At 41.5% G+C, this 18051-nt stretch overlaps 1 long non-coding RNA gene and 2 gene segments (V, D, J or C); all 3 read right to left on the reverse strand.

Moving 5' to 3' along the window:
* Positions 1 to 18051, reverse strand: part of LOC125168486 (immunoglobulin heavy constant gamma 1-like) — a 533257-nt gene that overhangs the window by 427364 nt on the left and 87842 nt on the right.
* The window catches only part of LOC125168481 (immunoglobulin delta heavy chain-like), a 724259-nt gene that overhangs the window by 376836 nt on the left and 329372 nt on the right, over positions 1 to 18051 (reverse strand).
* On the reverse strand, positions 16175 to 16466 carry LOC125168536 (uncharacterized). Its single transcript, XR_007153194.1, has 2 exons — positions 16367 to 16466; positions 16175 to 16265 (listed from the first exon to the last, which is right to left on the reverse strand). It is a non-coding gene; the product is annotated as an uncharacterized LOC125168536 (long non-coding RNA).

Below are 18051 nucleotides of genomic sequence, written 5' to 3' on the forward strand. Positions count from 1 at the left end.
GCACCACGAAACAGATACTTAACTACAGTGAAAAAACTGATGGTTATCAGGGGGAAGGTGGGTGGAGAGATGGGGAAGTAGTTGATGGGAATTAGGGGGGGCACTCATAATGAGCACTGGGTGCTGTATTGCAATGATAAATCACTATATTTTACACCTGAATCTAATATTACATTGCATGTTAACTAACTGGAATTTGAATAAAGACTCAAATAATGTATTTATTATGCCTGCAAATGGCCGTGTTGGCATACAGTCCATGAAGAAGCATTTATTCCAGAAAATATACTACCAGAAAGAACACCTAGAATATTTGAACTAAGGTATGTTCTTTTCCTTTTCCACCCCAGATCAGCAAACAGAAACTCCAGTGCAAGTAGCTGGGACTATAGGCATGTGCCACTGAGCCTGGCTGCAACCTCCCCTCAAGACTTTTGTAACCAACACACAGGTTTCCCGGTGATCAGCTCCTGTTCAGAGGACTCTTTCCAAGAGGGACAGGATGTCAGTGACCCTAAGCTGTTTGCTTTTGAGGCCAAGCCCCAGCAGGTGCCACTGAGATGTGCGACTCACTCATTGTGTGCAGCCCCACTCCTAGGATGGAGGTCTGCCCTGGGCACAGTCCACTAGGGATGCTGGGAACCTGATCACCCCAGACCTGACTTGTATGGCAGGGGTCTCATGCCACCAGGACAAGCAAGCCACAAGGCAGTGAAGCTGCCAGCCACCCCTAAACAGAGCCCAGGGTTTCCAAACTGAGGAAGAAGGGAATCCTTCTCAGGATTTGTCCCCACCTGAAGCTGTACACCTGCCAAGTTTTGCCCAGGGAAAGAGGGAGATGGAGCAATCCTCTAAATCTAGGAGCAAATCTATTCCGATAGGACTGACTTCACTTCCAGCTGAGTGTGAGGAAGGTCTGGGCCTCATGTTGTGGGAGGGTCAGGTGCAGGAGACCAATAGTTTCAGTGGAGGATTCCTAACCTACTCCTGCTCACCTGCAGGAGAGAGCCAGAACCAGGGACAGTGGAGGGAACAGCTCCTGTCAGAACACATATCAGACTATGGCCTCAACAACTCTCCATTCAGAGGAGTTTGAGGTTGTAGGGTTCAGTCTGTGGAGACTCCATACATCAGAGGGTGGTTGAACATAGGAGTGCTCTCAAATGAAGCAGAGTATCTCATCATGTGGTTTGGGACAGAAAGAGATAAGGAATGCCCAACCAAACCACTGTCACCATTGTCTGGATCTGTGAATGTCCCCGGTCACACCACCTCTGTAATTATGGGACTACCGCCCTTCCCTCTACATCATGTCTCTGAGGTTCACCTGGTTTGAGGTGTGCATCAGTAGTGTCACATTTCTGTGGCAAAGCATCCCATTGATGGAAGTTTCGTACTTGGTTTATTCCTTTATATTTAGAAAGACTTTTGACTTATTCTGAGCTTCTAACACTAAGAAAGATGCTATAAATATTTACACACCATTTATTTTCTGAGCATGGGATTTCATTTTTCGGGGGCAAACACTCAGGAGTGGTATTTCCAGGTTACATGTTAAGTCATCCATGTATAATGTCATAAGCAACAGCCAATGATTTTCCAGAGCTGGTGTTTATTTTTCATTTCTACCTGCAGTGTTTGTGGCCCCACGTGTGCTGGATGCTCACCTGGATGTTGTTGCCAGTGTTCCCTTCATACCTGAGCCATTGGGATGTGTGTATAGGGCATCTATTGTGTTCTTGATTTGAATATCCCTGACAATCGATCGATGGTGTGAAGAGTCTTCTCCAGTCCGTACCTAATGTGTCTATAACCTCAAGGATAGGATGTCTACTACACAAGGCTGTGCTTGTTTTATGGAGGTTTGTTTCCTTTCTTCCTTTTGACTGTTGAGGGTTCTTAGCATATTCAAGATGCAGGTCCCTTGGTGGTTATGCAATTTGTGAATATTGTCTCTTACTCTGTAACTTATCTCACTATTGATTTTCACGTGGGCCGATAAACGTATTTGATTTTTACAAAGTCTGTTTATACCATTTCTTTTTATGGGTCTTGCTTCTTAGCTCTAATTTCGGTTTTCTTAATGATTGATTGCTTGTGACTAATATTTTTTTAGAATGTTCTTGATAGAGAGAGAGAGAGAGACAGAACGTGAGCGGGGAAAGCAGAGAGAGAGCAAGACAGAATCCCAAGCAGGCTCCAAGTTCTGAGCTGTCAGCATAGAGCCTGACACTGGGGCTCAATCCCACAAACTGTGACATCAAGACCTGAGCTGAAGTCAGAGACTTAACCGACTGAACCACCGAGGCACCCCACTGATTTCTTCACTTGCAATGTAACTAAAAGTCTTGATTTTTTATGGTTTCTCTCAATTTTGACTTGTTCCCTAATTTGTCTCTGGTGACAGTGTTTTTGTTTGTTTTTAAATTTTAGACTCTAGCAACTCAATTTCCTGGCATGTTTTTTTTCATAATATATGGAAATTATGTTCTGATGCTGAAATTGAAGTTCAAATTTCACTAGAGTTGCTATGCTGTGTCTCTTTGGCCAGACTGCTCATAAGATTTTCTAGATGTGCTCCTTGGGTCAAAAAAGACGTTTACCTTTCCAGGTGGTGGGTTTTCTCTATGTCTCAGGAGCTGTTGAGCTCTGTGCACACAACCGAGTTCTTGACACAAGATTTTTCCTTTGAAATTCTATGTGAAGCCCTGAAAATCCATTTTTTGCATTGTCACTTTCAGACCCTTCATGAATAGAACACATTGAAACTCTTGTATCATTTCCTAAAATTATTTTACTCTTGCATGTTTGGGACTATAATTTTTCTTCTTCCAAGTGGAGCTCATATCTGCATTTGTGGAATTCTTCCAGGCTTCTCATCTGTTAATGCTTTTTCAACGTGCTGTGTAGTTTTTACCAAACGCATATTTAGGTTTATTTGTACTCTGCCACATTGGGTGTTAGAAGCTGCGAGACAGGCTGCACCATATGGGCTTTTTTTTTTTGTTCTGTCATAGTGAATATTTATAGAACATATAGCCCCTCACTTTCATGCACCACTAACAGGGGACATGGTCCTTTTCAAAAGAGACAGGAAAGGAAGACAAGGGAGCTGAGACAGCAAGTCGGGGGAGGAAACCCAGAGCTTCTCAGGAAGCATCAACTGTCCACACTTTCAGTTCTGCAGATGTGGGTCCCTGCTGAGGCCCAACCTGGGTTCTTGTGCAGGTGTCTGGACAAGCCGCCCATAACGTGTGGGCACAGTGGAGTTGGGAAGGGCAGCTGTGGTTTGAATTCCAGCCCACGTGGCACTGCTGTGAGAATTCATGAGCATGTTAATTAATGTCCATTAGCAGGGATAAAATGAGTAAATGCAAGATGTCAGACTCACTACCTTAGATTCCATGTTTATTACACTTTGTGACAATGTTTCTCCCTTTTTCCACTTTTTAAATTTTTTAAGTTTGTGTTTAAATTTTTGTTAGTCAACATATTGTGTAATATTAATTTCAATAGTAGAATATTGGTTCATCACTTACATTAACACCCAGTACTCATCACAACATGTGGCCTACTTAATCCCCATCACCCATTATCCCATCCCCCACACACCTGCCCTCCAGGAACCCTCAGTTTGTTCTCTAACCTTAGAGCTTTTATGATTTCTTGCTCTTTTTCCCCTTCCCTTACGATCATCTGTTGTGTTTCTTAAATTCCCCATATGAGGAAATCATATGGTGTTTGTCTTTCTTTGACTGACTTACTTTGCTTAGCATGATACCCTCTAACTGCATCAACTGGAACATTGGTCTCTCACAGCCCTTTTTGTGAGAGTTACATCATCAGCTCTCCACATTCTGAGACTAGACACTAGTCAGAATCAGACAAGAATTACATCACTGATTTCCTATGTCTTCAGCTTGTGACAGTAGATCATGGGACTTCTCAACCTATTTAGTCATGGAAATCAATGTGCTTTGGGTTCTGTTCCTCAGGAGAATTTTGACTAGTACACGGAGATGGTTTGTCTCGTTTAGGGGAATTGAATAAAGCTGTATCTCATTTAAAGTCCTGAGTAGAAAAGTGCTATGAAAGGTGTGTCACGTTGTTTGACTGGGACAAGGGATGGGTGAGGATAATGAGGAGCTGTGGGATCCTGTGGTCCTAGAGTGCATCTGGGACTCTTGTAAAGGTTCAGCTTTTGTGCCTCAGGAATTCTGTAATTCACTCATGTTGAGGGACAGGAGTAAGCAAGTGCAAACTACTGTGTCTTTGTGCATGTTAGTCTAGTTTCCCTATGACAACCCAGTTGCTAATTCAGAGAGTTAATAGGTAAACACAGAATCTTATATCCAGGGAGGCTCCTGGAGGAAACTGCTGTGTGGAGAGGAAGCCCCAGACCCTGACAGGAAACCTGCCTGTAACCTCCATCTGCACCTGCTCCTGGGAACACAAAGGAGAATTGTGCATAGTGTGCGCCCCCTGGTGGTGCTGATCCCCTCCTGCAGGGAGGTTTGTGTGTGGGCTCCCAGTGAGGTTCCCTCACCGTGTCTCTCGTACAGTAATATGTGGCCGTGTCCTCGGTCTTGAGGTTGTCCATCTGCAGATACAGCGTGTTCTTGGAGTTGTCTCTGGAGATGGTGAATCGGCCCTTCACGGAGTCTGCGTAGCTTGTGCTACTTCCATCAGTATTAATCCACGAGACCCACTGCAGCCCCTTCCCTGGAGCCTGGCGAACCCAGTACATGTAGTAGCTACTGAAGGTGAATCCAGAGGCTACACAGGTGAGTCTCAGGGACCCCCCAGGCTTCACCAGGTCTCCTCCAGACTCCACCAGCTGCACGTCACACTGGACACCTGCAGACACAAGACATCTTGGTCAGGAAACTGTCACGCATCCACTGTTTCACTCATATCCATTCACAGACTCAGTGTCCCTCATTCACCATGAATTACCTTTTAAAAGAGCAACCAGGAAAACCCAGCCCAGCACAATCTCCATGGTGAGGTGTGTGTGTTCTGTGCTGATCACAGAATGGGAACACCTGGAACTCCCGGGGCTGGGGCTTCTCTCCCAGCTGCAGGGTCGGGGCTGGGCTGGTTTTATTAGCACAGAGAGGGCCCCATTTGCATGACCTCTGACATATATATCAAGCTCCAGACTTAGATTTGATTCTTTAAAAGTGAACGACAGTGTTAGGACGCACTTCTACATTAGAGTGTGAGGATGGCGGTGTGACAATATGAAGAAATTTTTTTTTCAGTTTTGGGGTTTTACCTTTATTAATGGAGCTTTCGGCATAATCTTTAAGAAATTTTTGCCTCAACATCATGATCACCTATTATATTCTTTTAAAAAATATTTTAATTTTTTAATTATTTATTTAGTACGTGTTTTTAATTTTAAAATTTACATCCAAATTAGTTAGCATACAGTACAATAATGATTTTAGGAGTAGATTCCTTAGTGCCCCTTACCAGTTTAGCCCATCCCTTCCCACAACCCCTCCAGTAGCCCTCTGTTTGTTCTCCATATTTATGAGTCTCTTATGCTCTGTCCCCTCCATGTTTTCATATTATTTTTGTTTCCCTTCCCTTATGTTCATCTGTTTTGTCTCTTAAAGTCCTCATATGAGTGAAGTCATATGAGTTTTGTCTTTCTCTGACTGACTCATTTCACTTAGCATCATACCCTCCAGTTCTATCCATGTAGTTGCAAATGGCAAAATTTCACTCTTTTTGATTGCCAAGTAATACTCCATTGTATATATATACCATGTCTTCTTTATCCATTCATCCATCGATGGACATTTGGCTCTTTCCATACTTTGGCTATTGTTGATAGTGCTGCTATAAACATGGGGGTGCATGTGTCCCTTTGAAACAGAACACCTGTGTCCCCTGGATAAATGCCTAGTAGTGCAATTGCTGGGTCATAGGGGAGTTCTATTTTTAGTTTTTTGAGGAATTTCCATACAGTTTTCCAGAGTGGCTGCACCAGCTTTGGTTGCCCCCGAAAATGCAAAAAAGATCCTCTCTCTGCATCCTCGCCAACATCTGCTGTTGCCTGAGTTGTTAATGTTAGCCATTCTGACAGGTGTCAGGTGACATCTCATTAGGGTTTTGATTGGCATTTCCGTGATGATGAGTGATGTGGAGCATTTTTTCATGTGTCGGTTGGCCATCTGGATGTCTTCTTTGGAGAAGTGTCTATTCATGTCTTTTGTCCATTTCTTCACTGGATTATTTGTGTTTTGGGTGTTGAGTTTGATAAATTCCTTATAGATTTTGGATACTAACTCTTTATCTGAGATGTCACTTGCAAATATCTTCTCCCATTCTGTCAGTTGAATTTTAGTTTTGCTCATTGTTGCCTTCACTATGCAGAAGTGATGAGGTCCCAGTAGTTCATTTTTGCTTTTGTTTCCCTTGCCTCCAGGGATGTGTTGAGTAGGAAGTTGCTGCAGCCAAGACCTAGATGTTTTTGCCTGCTTTCTCCTCGAGGATTTTGATGGCTTCCTGACCTAATTGGGGTCTTTAATCCATTTGGAGTTTAATTTTGTGAATGGTGTAAGAAAGTGGTCCAGGTTCATTCTTCTGCATGTCGCTGTCCAGTTTTCCCAGCACCACTTGCTGAAGACACTGTCTTTATTCCATTGGATAGTCTTTCCTGCTTTGTCAAAGATTAGTTGGCCATACATTTGTGGGTCCATTTCTGGATTTTGGATTCTGTTCCATTGATCTGAGTGTCTATTCCTGTTTTTTTTTTAATTTTTGGCATTAATTTATTACTTTTCAGAGACAGAGACAGAGCATGAGCGAGAGAGGGTCAGAGAGAGAGGAAGACACAGAATTCCAAGCAGGCTCCAGGCTCTGAGCAGTCAAAGTCGGACGCATAACTGACTCATCCACTCAGACGCCCCTGAGTATCTGTGCTGGTACCATACTGCCTTGATGATTACAGCTTTGTAGTGTAGCTTAAAGTCTGGGATTGTGATGCCTCCTGCTTTGGTTTTGTTTTTCAAGATCACCTTGGCTATTCTGGGACTTTTCTGTTCCATACAAATTTTAGGATTATTTGTCTAGCTCTGTGAAGAATGCTGGTTTCACTTTGATCGGGATTGCATTGAATATGTAGATTGCTTTGGGTACTATTGGCATTTTAACAATATTTGTTGTTCCTATTGAGGAGCATGGAATCTTTTTCTATATTTTGTCTTCTTCAATTTCTTTCATAAGCTTTCTATAGTTTTCAGTGCATAGAGTTTTTGTCTCTTTGGTTAGATTTATTCCTAGGTATTATATGGTTTTTGGTGCTACTGTGAATGGGATAGATTCCTTGATTTCTCTTTCTGTTGCTTCATTGTTGGTGTATAGGAATGCAACACATTTCTCTGCATTGATTGTATATCCTGCCACTTTGCTGAATTCATGAATCAATTCTAGCAGTTTTTTGGTGGAGTCTTTTGGGTTTTCCATATAGAGTATCATGTCATTTGTGAAAAGTGAAAGTTTGACCGCCTCCTGGCTGATTTGGATGCCTTTAATTTCTTTGTGTTGTCTGATTGCAGAGGCTAAGACTTCCAATACTATGTTGAGTAACAGTGGCGAGAGTGGACATCCGTGTCTTGTTCCTGACCTTAGGGAGACAGCTCTCAGTTTTTCCCCATTGAGGATGATATTAGCATTGGGTCATTCATAGATGGCTTTTATGATCTCGAGGTATGGTCCTTCTATCCCTACTTTCTTGAGGGTTTTTATCAACATGTTGTATTTCAGGATGTTGTATTTTGTCACGTGGTTTCTCTGCATCTATGGACAGGATCATATGGTTTCTGTCCTTTCTTTTATCGATGTGATGAATCACATTAATTGTTTTGCAGATATTGAACCAGCCCTGCATCCCAGGTATAAATCCCACGTGGTCGTGGTAAATAATTTTTTTAATGTATTATAGTTTCTGGTTGGATAATATCTTGCTAAGGACTTTTTTATCCATGTTCATCAGGGAAATTGTTCTATCATTCTCCTTTTAAGAGTGGTCTCTGTCTGCTTTTGGAATCAAGGTAATGCTGGCTTCATAGAAAGAGTCTGGGACTTTTCCTTCCATTTCTATTTTTTTGGAACACCTTCAAGAGAATAGGTGTTAACTCTTCCTTAAATGTTTGGTAGAACTCCCCTGGAAAGCCATCTGGTCCTAGACCTTTGTCTTTTGGCAGATTTTTGATTACTAATTCGATTTCCATACTGGTTATGGGTCTATTCAAATTTTCTATTTCTTTCTGTTTCAGTTTTGGTAGTGTATATGTTTCTAGGAATTTGTCCATTTCTTCCAGATTGCCCATTTTATTGGCATATTATTGCTGATAATATTCTCTTCTTACTGTTTTTATTTCTGTTGCGTTGGTTGTGATCTCTCCTCTGTCATTCTTGATTTTATTTATTTGGGCCCTTTCCTTTGTCTTTTTGATCAAACTGCATAGTGGTTGGGGCTCCTGGGTGGCACAGTCGCTTAAGCATCCGACTTCAGCCTGGTCACGATCTCGCGGTCTGTGAGTTCGAGCCCCGTGTCGGGCTCTGGGCTGATGGCTCAGAGCCTGGAGCCTGTTTCCGATTCTGTGTCTCCCTCTCTCTCTGCCCCTCCCCCGTTCATGCTCTGTCTCTCTCTGTCCCAAAAATAAATAAACGTTGAAAAAACAAAACAGAACAAAAAACTGGATAGTGGTTTATCAGTTTGTTAATTCTTTCAAAGAACAAGCTTTTAGTTTCATTCATGTATTCTACTTTTTTTTTGCTTTTGTTAGCATTAATTTCTGCTCTAATCTTTATTATTTCATGTCTTCTGCTGGTTTTGGATTTTATTTTCTGTTCTTTTTCTAGCTTTATAGGTGTAATGTTAGGTTGTGTATCTGAGATCTTTCTTCCTTCTTTAGGAAGGCCTGGATTGCTATATACTTTCCTCTTATGACCGCCTTTGCTGCATCCTGGAGGTTTGCATTGTGGTGTTATCATTTTCATTGACTTCCATATCCTTTTTAATTTTCTCTTTAACTGTGTGGTTAGCCCATTCATTCTTTACTAGGATGATATTCAGTCTCATTATTTGTTACCTTTCCAAATTTTTTCTTGTGGTTGATTTTGAGTTCATGGCATTGTGGTCTGAAAATATGCATGGTATGATCTCAATCTTTTTGTACTTACTTTGGGCTGATTTGTGCCCCAGTATATGGTCTATTCTGGAGAAAATTCCATGTGCACTGGAGAAGAATGCATATTCTGTTGCTTTAGTATGAAATGTTCTGAATATATCTGTTAAGTCCATCTGGTCCAGTGTGGAATTCAAAGCCATTGTTTCTTGTTGATTTTTTGATTAGATGATCTATCCATTGCTGTGAGCGGGGTGTTGAAGTCTCCTACTATTATGGAATTCTTATCGATGAGTTTATTTATGTTTGTGATTAATTGATTTCTATATTTGTGTACTCTCACATTTGGCGCATAAATGTTTACAATTGCTAGATCCTCTTGGTGGATAGACCCTTTGATTATGAATGATATAATGCCCTTCTGCATGTCTTGATACAATCTTTATTTTAAAGTCTAGATTGTCTGATATCAGTATGGCTACTCCGGCTTTCTTTTGTTGCACATTAGCATGATAGATGGTTCTCCATCCCCTTATTTTCAATCTGGAGGTGTCTTTAGGTCTAAAGTGGGTCTCTTGCAAAAATCATATAGATGGATCTTGTTTTCTTCTCCATTCTGTTACTCTATGTCTTTGATTAAGGCATTGAGTCCATTGACGTTTAGAGTGAGTACTGAAAGATACGAATTTGTTGGCATTATGATGCTTGTAGAGTTGGAGTTTCTGGTGGTGTTCTTTGATCTTTCTAATATTTGTTTCTTTTGGTATGTATTTATTTATATAGATATATTTTCTTCTTTTCTCCCCTCAGAGATTCCCCCTTAAAATTTATGGCAGGACTGGTTTAGTGGTTACAAACTCATTTAATTTTTGTTTGTCTGGGAATCTTTTTTATCTGTCCTTCTATTTTGAATGACAGTCTTGCTGGATACAGAATTCTTGGCTGCATATTTTTCTGATTTAGCACACTGAATATATCCCACCACTCATTTCTGGCCTGCCAAGTTTCTGTGGATAGGTCTGCTGCAAACCTGATCTGTCTTCCCTTGTAAGTTAGGGACTTTGTTTCCCTGTTGGTTTTTTTGATTCTGTCCTTGCCTGAGTACGTTGTCAATTTGACTATGATATGCCTTGTTGATGTTCAGTTTTTGTTGAATCTAATGGGAATCCTCTGTGCTTCCTGGATTTTGATATCTGTGTCTTTGCCCGGGTTAGGAAAGTTTTCCGCTATGATTTGCTCACATAATCCTTCCACCCCTATTTCTCTCTTCCACTTCTGGGACCCCTATGATTTTCATGTTGTTCCTTTTTAATGAGTCACTGAATTCAATTCTATAATTCTTAAATCTTGCTCTTTTGCCTTAATCTCCCTCTATTTTTCTGCTTCGTTATTCTCTATAAGGTTGTCCTCTGTATCTCTGATTCTCTGTTCTGCCTCATCCATCTGTGCCACCGCTGCATCCATCCGTGATTGCAGCTCAGTTATAGCATTTTTAATTTCATTCTGGCTATTTTTTACTTCTTTTATCTCTGCAGATAGGTATTCTAATCTATTTTTGACTGCAGCTAGTATTATTGTGATTCTAAATTCTGGTTCAGACATCTCACTTGTACCTGTGTTGGTTAAATCCGTGGCTGTTGTTTCTTTGTGCTCTTTCTTTTGGGGTGAATTCCTTCGTTTTGTCATTTTGAGGGGAGAAAAGGAATTAAGGAGGTAGCAAAATTGAAATAAAAAGATAAAATTACAGAAATATTAAAATTAAAAATTAAACACACAACACATGAATCGAACAGATAATGCTAGATCCTAGGTGTGTTTTGGTCTGTGTGTTGAAAGTGGTTTGACAGATTAGAGAAAAAAAGGGGGGTGGGAGAAAAAAAAGGAAATAATTTGATGATTAGAAGAAATGAATACATTGAAGTTGATTAAAATGAAATGATGGGAGTAAATAGAGTTTGAAAAAATATACACAAAATTAAAGAATATAGTATAAAAAAGTAAGGAAAAATATTTTTAATAAAAATTAAAAATAAATGTGATTATTTTAATTTTCTGTATTCAAGAAAAAAGAAAGGAAACGAAAAAAAGGTTAAAAAAGGAAAAAAAGGAAATCATTTGAAAACTCAAAAAGTGAATACACTGTAGTAGACTAAAAGAAAATGATGGAAGTAAAATAGAAATTGGTAAAATTTACATAAAAGCAAACAATATAGTAAAAAAATTAAATAAAGATATTTTTAATAGGAATTGAAAGTAAAATGAAGTTTTTCTCTTTCTTCAAAAAAAACAACAGAGACAAAGAAGAGAAAAAAAGAAAAGAAAGAAAAAATAAAAAAGAAACTGATTCGAAATTTGAAAAGGGGATACACTGAAGTAGACTAAAATAAAATGATGAAAGTAAAAGAGAATTTGAAAAAAAATGACACAATTGTAATAAATATACTAATAAAAAAAAGAAAAATATTTTTAAAAAAAATTGATAATAAAAATAATCTTTTCTCTTTCTGCATTCAAGAAAAAGTAAAGAAGTGTAAAAGAGAAAAAGAAAAAAAGAAAGAAAATTGACTAGATGAACCTGCTAACATATTGATGCAGGACTGAAATTACTTTGTTATCCCCTAGATGTCAGTCTATGTAGTTCTTTATAGTCCATAAACTAAGCGGCAGTGAGACTTGTGTTCCTGAAGAGCCAAGTTGGCCCAGTTTGTCAGGGCTCAGTGTAATGGCACCGTTCTCCAGTAGATGGCGCTTCTAGCCTCCTGGGGTGGATTGTTGCAGTGCTTGTAGGTGTGTATGCGCATGCACGGGAGAGGTGAAAATGGCGCCACCCAGCTACCCAGTCTGTTCTCCCAAATCAGCAATCGTGCACCCGTCCTCTGTCTTCAGCTCTCATCCATTCCCCGCTCCTTCACTCTCCGTGACCAGGCGCCAGGGTGCACCTCTCTTCCAAGTTTTGTCACAGACACGGCTGTTTTCCCCAATCCCTTACGTCAAAGGACAGCGGCTTTGACCTGTTCTGCCCCCTGCGGGAGGGACTCACCAAGCAATGGCCGAATGAGCAACGGCTGAATATCAGCTGCACCCAGGAAAGCTTGGTGGACCCTGTTGTTGCTGATGCCCCGAGACTGTGGCCAAGTGCCAGCCCACCCCAGAAAACGTTCACAAGAGTGTGTAGCAGCAGCCTTTCGTGGATTATGGAAAATCACAACACACGTCTGGCACCAGGCTTCACCCTAAAAGACCTTGTTCCAGCACCAGCGAATGTGGCCATTTTCTGGGGTCTGCTGGGGCCAGGTGGCTTTGGCAGTCTCCACCAAATGTCCTTCCAGCAGCGGAACTGCCTCTCCCCGTGTGGCCTGAGAACATCCCGGACCCCACTCTGTTCCTGGGGATTCACCTTTCCCAGCAAAGCACCGCCAAGTATCGAGCTACAGATTTGCAGCCTTTGCGCTCCCCTTGTTTACAGTCTTAGTGGAATTTAAATCCTCTCCTTTCTCCTTTCTCCCTTCTCCCTTCTTAGTTTAGTCCCTGTGGCTGTTTCAAATTTTCCACTTTCTCTCCAGCTGTTTTTGGGGAGGGGTGCTTTTCCTGTATTCTCCCCTACTCCCCAGGGTCTGTCCTCTCTGCACCCGCAAAAGCACATCCCTTCCCGCAACTTCTCACTCCCAAAGGTCACCTCTCCATGCCACGTTCTTGTTGACTTCTGTGGTTCAGGTTGTGCAGATTGTTGTGTTAATCCTCAATCAGTTTTCTAGGTGTTTAGGATGGTTTAGTGTTGGTCTGACTGTATTTCATGGACGTGAGACACACAAAAATCTTCTTTGTTTTTCCGCCAATCTGTCTTGCCCCATTGACTGCCTAATCTTCAACTGAGCATTTGAGGATATTATGCCACTCCCTTCTTTCCTGCAGGTTTCTGTGGACACTTCTGCCATACTCTTTTTTTATCTTCCTGTATTCGTTAGCAAACTCTTCTGTCTTCGTGCTTATAGTTTTTTTTAATCTGTGTATTTTGTGAATTTTACTAAGTTATGTCTCAGAGTTGGCCTGCTTTTTTGTTTTTTAATTTTAATGGGGGTTCTCTGTGACTCATAGATGTGGACATCTGTTTCCTTCACCATTTAGTGGAAATTTTCCACTCTAATGCACTCAGATAAAACTTCTCCCCTTTTTTCTCTCTCTCTTCTTCTTCTGGTACTCCTTTGTAAAGAATTTTATTACACTCTATGGAGTTGCTGAATTCCCTAAGTATACATTTGTGAGACAATATTTTAATTTTCCTCTTCTTTCCTGCTTCATTTCTCACAAAATTTTATCTTCTATGTCACTCATTCATCTGCTTCTTTCTGCCTTGTGTTCATTATATCCAATCAGTTTCACATCTCGGTTACAGGATTTAAAAAATTTCAGCCTGACTGGGTTATAGGTCTTTTCCATCTGCAGTCAGGGTGTCCTCATGTCTTCTAGGCTTTCTCAAGCACAGCTAGTATCCTTATGATAGTTTTTAAAAGCTCAGTTTCCTTATGATAGGTTTTAAATTCTATTTGAGGCAATTATTTATATGTGTTTTAATGATATCCCTGGCAATGTACTTTTATTGTTTTTTCTTTTGGAATGAATTCCTCCATCATGGTGTATGTCTATGTCTCCGCTTTCTTAAGTGTTTTAGGAAAATCCTGTTATGTTTTCAGCTTCTAGAGTAGTGTCTTTTGAGAAATGTTTACATACTGTTGAGGACCTGACATTCTGGAAGCATTTCTTGCATATGCTGTGTGCAATGTGCTGTCATGTATTGGCTGCTCTGTCCCTCAGGTCAGTCCTCTGCAGAGTTCTCCTTGCCTCCAGGGGAGAGTTTTTCAACTTTGTCCATAGTGCTGTGAGTTTTAACTGGTGAGTTTGGTCTGCTTTTTAAAAGAGGCTAATTCCTATTTCCCTATATTTGAAGCCATGCCTCACTATATTATCAGTAGACTTGGTGCCTGTGGGGGTATATGGTGGTCTTTGGAGGGAGGGGCGTGATGCTGGTCTGGGTTCCAGGCACTCTTTTCCTAGTAAGGAAGCTTCTGAGGGAGGCAAGGGGGGTGGATCTTAGTGTCAGTGGCTCAGCATTTATTGGGGGGTGCTGTGCTGCTCACTGATTTTGTCCATGCTGATTGGTGGGAGGAAATATTGGCATCAGCTCCCCCTCTAGTCCCTGCAGTTGGAGTTCCCCACCGCCCCTGTTCAGGAAGCCCTCACACAGAGAGAAAAATCTGTACTCATGGGTCCCAGGCTTCCTTCAGAGCCCTGCTTTCACCCTGTCTGTGTCCAAGCCATTGGCCCACCTGGCAGCTCAGGGCTCTTATGTTTTATCTCAGGAGCTCTAGCTGGGTTTGAATGCACCAAATTTTATGAACTCAATGTGACAGGGACCCACTGATCTTCTGGGAGAGTGTCTCTCTGTGCTGTGGCTGGAGCTGGTTATCCCAGAAGGTCAGTTGCATGAAAACTAGGGGCTTGGAGTTCATGGTGAAGAACAACAAGAGGACAGTGTACAGTTAGCTGCTCTCAGAAGAGGCTCCTATGGTATTGACCAGGGTAGTGCAATGGTGCCTGTCAGCTCTCCTGCCCAAAGAGAGGCAAGGCCCTGTCTCCCAAATGAACCACAAGAAGATAACTGTCTCACCAATATGACACAGGCGATCCTAAAACCGCAGCATTCCCTATGGGCCTCGGGCCTCCTTCTCCACAGGAGCACTGCTATGCCCACCTGGCTCCATCCCAGTGATATCATGGACTTCTAAACCTTCAGTCTTTGAACTCGAATTTTACAGCAGGTTGACTTGTGATGATTAGTTGTATGTGTTATCTTGACTGAGTCATGGGTGCCCAGATTCACAACTGTTTCTGTGTATGTCTGTGATGAGTTTCCAGAAGAGATTGGCATTTCCATCCATGGTTTCTTTCTGCCTGGGCATCACCCATTCCATTATAGTTCTGAGTAGAATCTGATGCAGAGGGAGGAAGAATTCCCTCAGTTTTGCTTCCCATGTGCTTGTTTGAAGTGGAATATTGGTCTCTTCCTGCCCTTGTTCTGAGAGTTATATCATCAGGTCTCCAAGTTCTGAGACTAGACACTAGCTCAGAATCAGAGGAGAATTACACCACAGGTTTTCCAGGCTCCCCAACTTATGACACTAGATCATGGGACTTCTCAATATATTTTGTCATGGAAACCAATGTGCTTTGGGTTCTGTTGCTCAAGGGAATCCTGACTAATACATGGAGATGGTTTATCTCTTGTTTAGAGGAATTGAATAAAGCTGTAGCTCATTTAAAGTCCTAAGTAGCAAAGTGCCATGAAGGAAGTGTCACGTTGTTTGATTGGGACAAGGGCTGGGTGAAGATAATGGGGAGCTGTGGGAGCTTGTGGTCCTGGCTGCACAGGAAGTGCATCTGGGACTCCTGTAAAGGTTCAGCTGTTGTGCCATTGGAAATCTGCAATTCACTCATGTTGAGGGACAGGAGTAAGCAATGCAAACAACTTTTTCTTTTGTGCATGTTAGGGTAGTTTTCCTATGACAACAATGATCTAATTCACACAGTTAATAGGTAAACACAGAATCCTGTGTCCAGAGAGGCTCCCTGGAGAAACTGCTGTGTGGAGAGGAAGCCCCAGACCCTGAGACCAAACCTGCCTGTAACCTCCATCTGCACCTGCGCCTGGCAACACAAAGCAGATTTGTGCATAGTGTGCGCCCCCTGGTGGTGCCTATCCCCTCCTGCAGGGAGGTTGTGTCTAGGCTCCCAGTGAGGTTGCCTCACCTTGTCTCTCGCACAGTAATATTTGGCCGTGTTCTCGGCCCTCAGGTTGTTCATCTGCAGATACAGCGCGTTCTTGGCGTTGTGTCTGGAGATGGTGAATCGGCCCTTCACAGAGTCTGCGTAGCTTGTGCTACATCCACTACTAATAATTGTTGAGACCCACTGCAGCCCCTTCCCTGGAGCTTGGTGGACCCAGTTCCTGCTGGAACTACTGAAGGTGAATCCAGAGGCTACACAGGTGAGTCTCAAGAACCCCCCAGGCTTCACCAGGTCTCCTCTAGACTCCACCAGCTAGCTGCACACCACACTGGACACCTGCAGACACAAGACATCTTGGTCAGGAAACTGTCACACATCTACTGGTTCTAATTCATATCCACTCACATACTCATTGTCTCCTGTTCACCACGAATTACCTTTTAAATGAGCAACCAGGCAAACCCAGCCAAGCACAAACTCCATGGTGAGGTTTCTGTGTTCTGTGCTGATCACAGGATGGGAACACCTGGGGCTCCTGGGGTTGGGGCTCCTCTCCAGCTGCAGTGTAGGGGCTGGGTTGGTTTTATCAGCACAGACAAGGCCCCATTTGCATGTGCTCTGACATATATATCAAACTCCAGACTTAATTTGATTCTTTAAATTTGAACGACAGGGTTAGTGATGCACTTCTACATTAGTTTTTGTGGATGGTGCTGTGACAATATGAATAATTCTAATCGGTGAGCATAGTTATATTTGCAGACGTGTGTGCATTTTTCCATGTCTTTCATCAACAAAGGTCATTTTTACTCTACAAGTTTTTACATATTTTTTTAAAGTTTAACCCAAAATACTTTATTCTGTGTCATTTTCACTTGTATAATTTTGTTATTTGTTTTGGATATATTTCCATGCTGGTGTGAAAAATAACAGGTTTTGTTGTTGTTGTTGTTGTTCATTTTGTAATCTGCAATCTCCTTCATTGTTAAAAGTAGTTCTAATATTTTTTGTTGTATCTCTAGGGTTTTCTTATGTTTAAGGTCATGTCATCTGCAAACATAATTTTTCTCCCTTCCTACTGATTTAAATGTCTTTTATTTTTTTTATTCCTTATTTTTCCTGGTTACATGGTCCAGTTGTAGGAGAAGTAAGCTTTTCCCTTCTTTTCTTCTGGGATTTAGCCAGTGTAAGGATTCAATTGACATAAGACATATCTACAGGAGAGAATAAATTTCATTTTGCAAGTGCCTGGCCTTCCTAATGATATGACACCCAGAGAAAGGACAAAGCAGGTAGCACTTGTGATTTTCAGACAACAAAACATTGGATTTGGCAAGAGTTAAGTTTGGGGTATTATGTTAGTCACCAAGCAACTAGGTTTGTTTGCACAGCCTTCTTGTCCCTGCGTTCCTTATTCTGGTGCTAAGGATGGTTCTTCCTCCTGGTACACGGGAGGGAGATTTATATCCTGCTGTCAAGGGACGATGGCGAGTCTGAGTGTCCTTGGACTATTTCTCAAGTGACATTCATCCAAATAAGCAGTGTGACAAGATGACATAGTTTGAGGTGGCATATGTATTCTTCATGTTATCATGGGGAATACTGATATTAGGGGTGACCATCATTGCCTGGCTCCTGATTTGACAGGAAAGCCTTCAGCATTTTACCGTTCAATATGCTGTCAGGTGTGGGCTTTTCATAGTGGCCATGATTATGTGGAGGTAATTTCCTTCAGTTCCTTTTTAATTGGGTTATTTTTAAATGATGGACATGTGTTGAATTTTGTCTAACGTTTTTTTGAATCAATTAATGATGGCTTTGATTCAATCGTACCCTCTTTTAATGGAAGACATCACATTTATTCATTTGTGTATGTTGAAGGATGCTTGCATCCCTGGAGTGAATCACACTGGATTATGTTGTATGATCCTCTAAATGTTCTGTTGAATTCAGTATGCTCAGATTTTGTGAAGGAATTTTTCATGTATGTTCATTTGAGATAGTGACCTGTAGTTTCCCTTCTTGTGGTGTCTTTCTTTGGTTTGGTGTGAGAGCAATGCTCTCCTCACAAAATGCACTTGGGAGTGCTGTTTTTTATCAATGTTTTGTAATAGTTTGAGAA

This window comes from Prionailurus viverrinus, chromosome B3, assembly GCF_022837055.1.
Source record: "Prionailurus viverrinus isolate Anna chromosome B3, UM_Priviv_1.0, whole genome shotgun sequence".
NCBI classification, from domain to species: domain Eukaryota; kingdom Metazoa; phylum Chordata; class Mammalia; order Carnivora; family Felidae; genus Prionailurus; species Prionailurus viverrinus.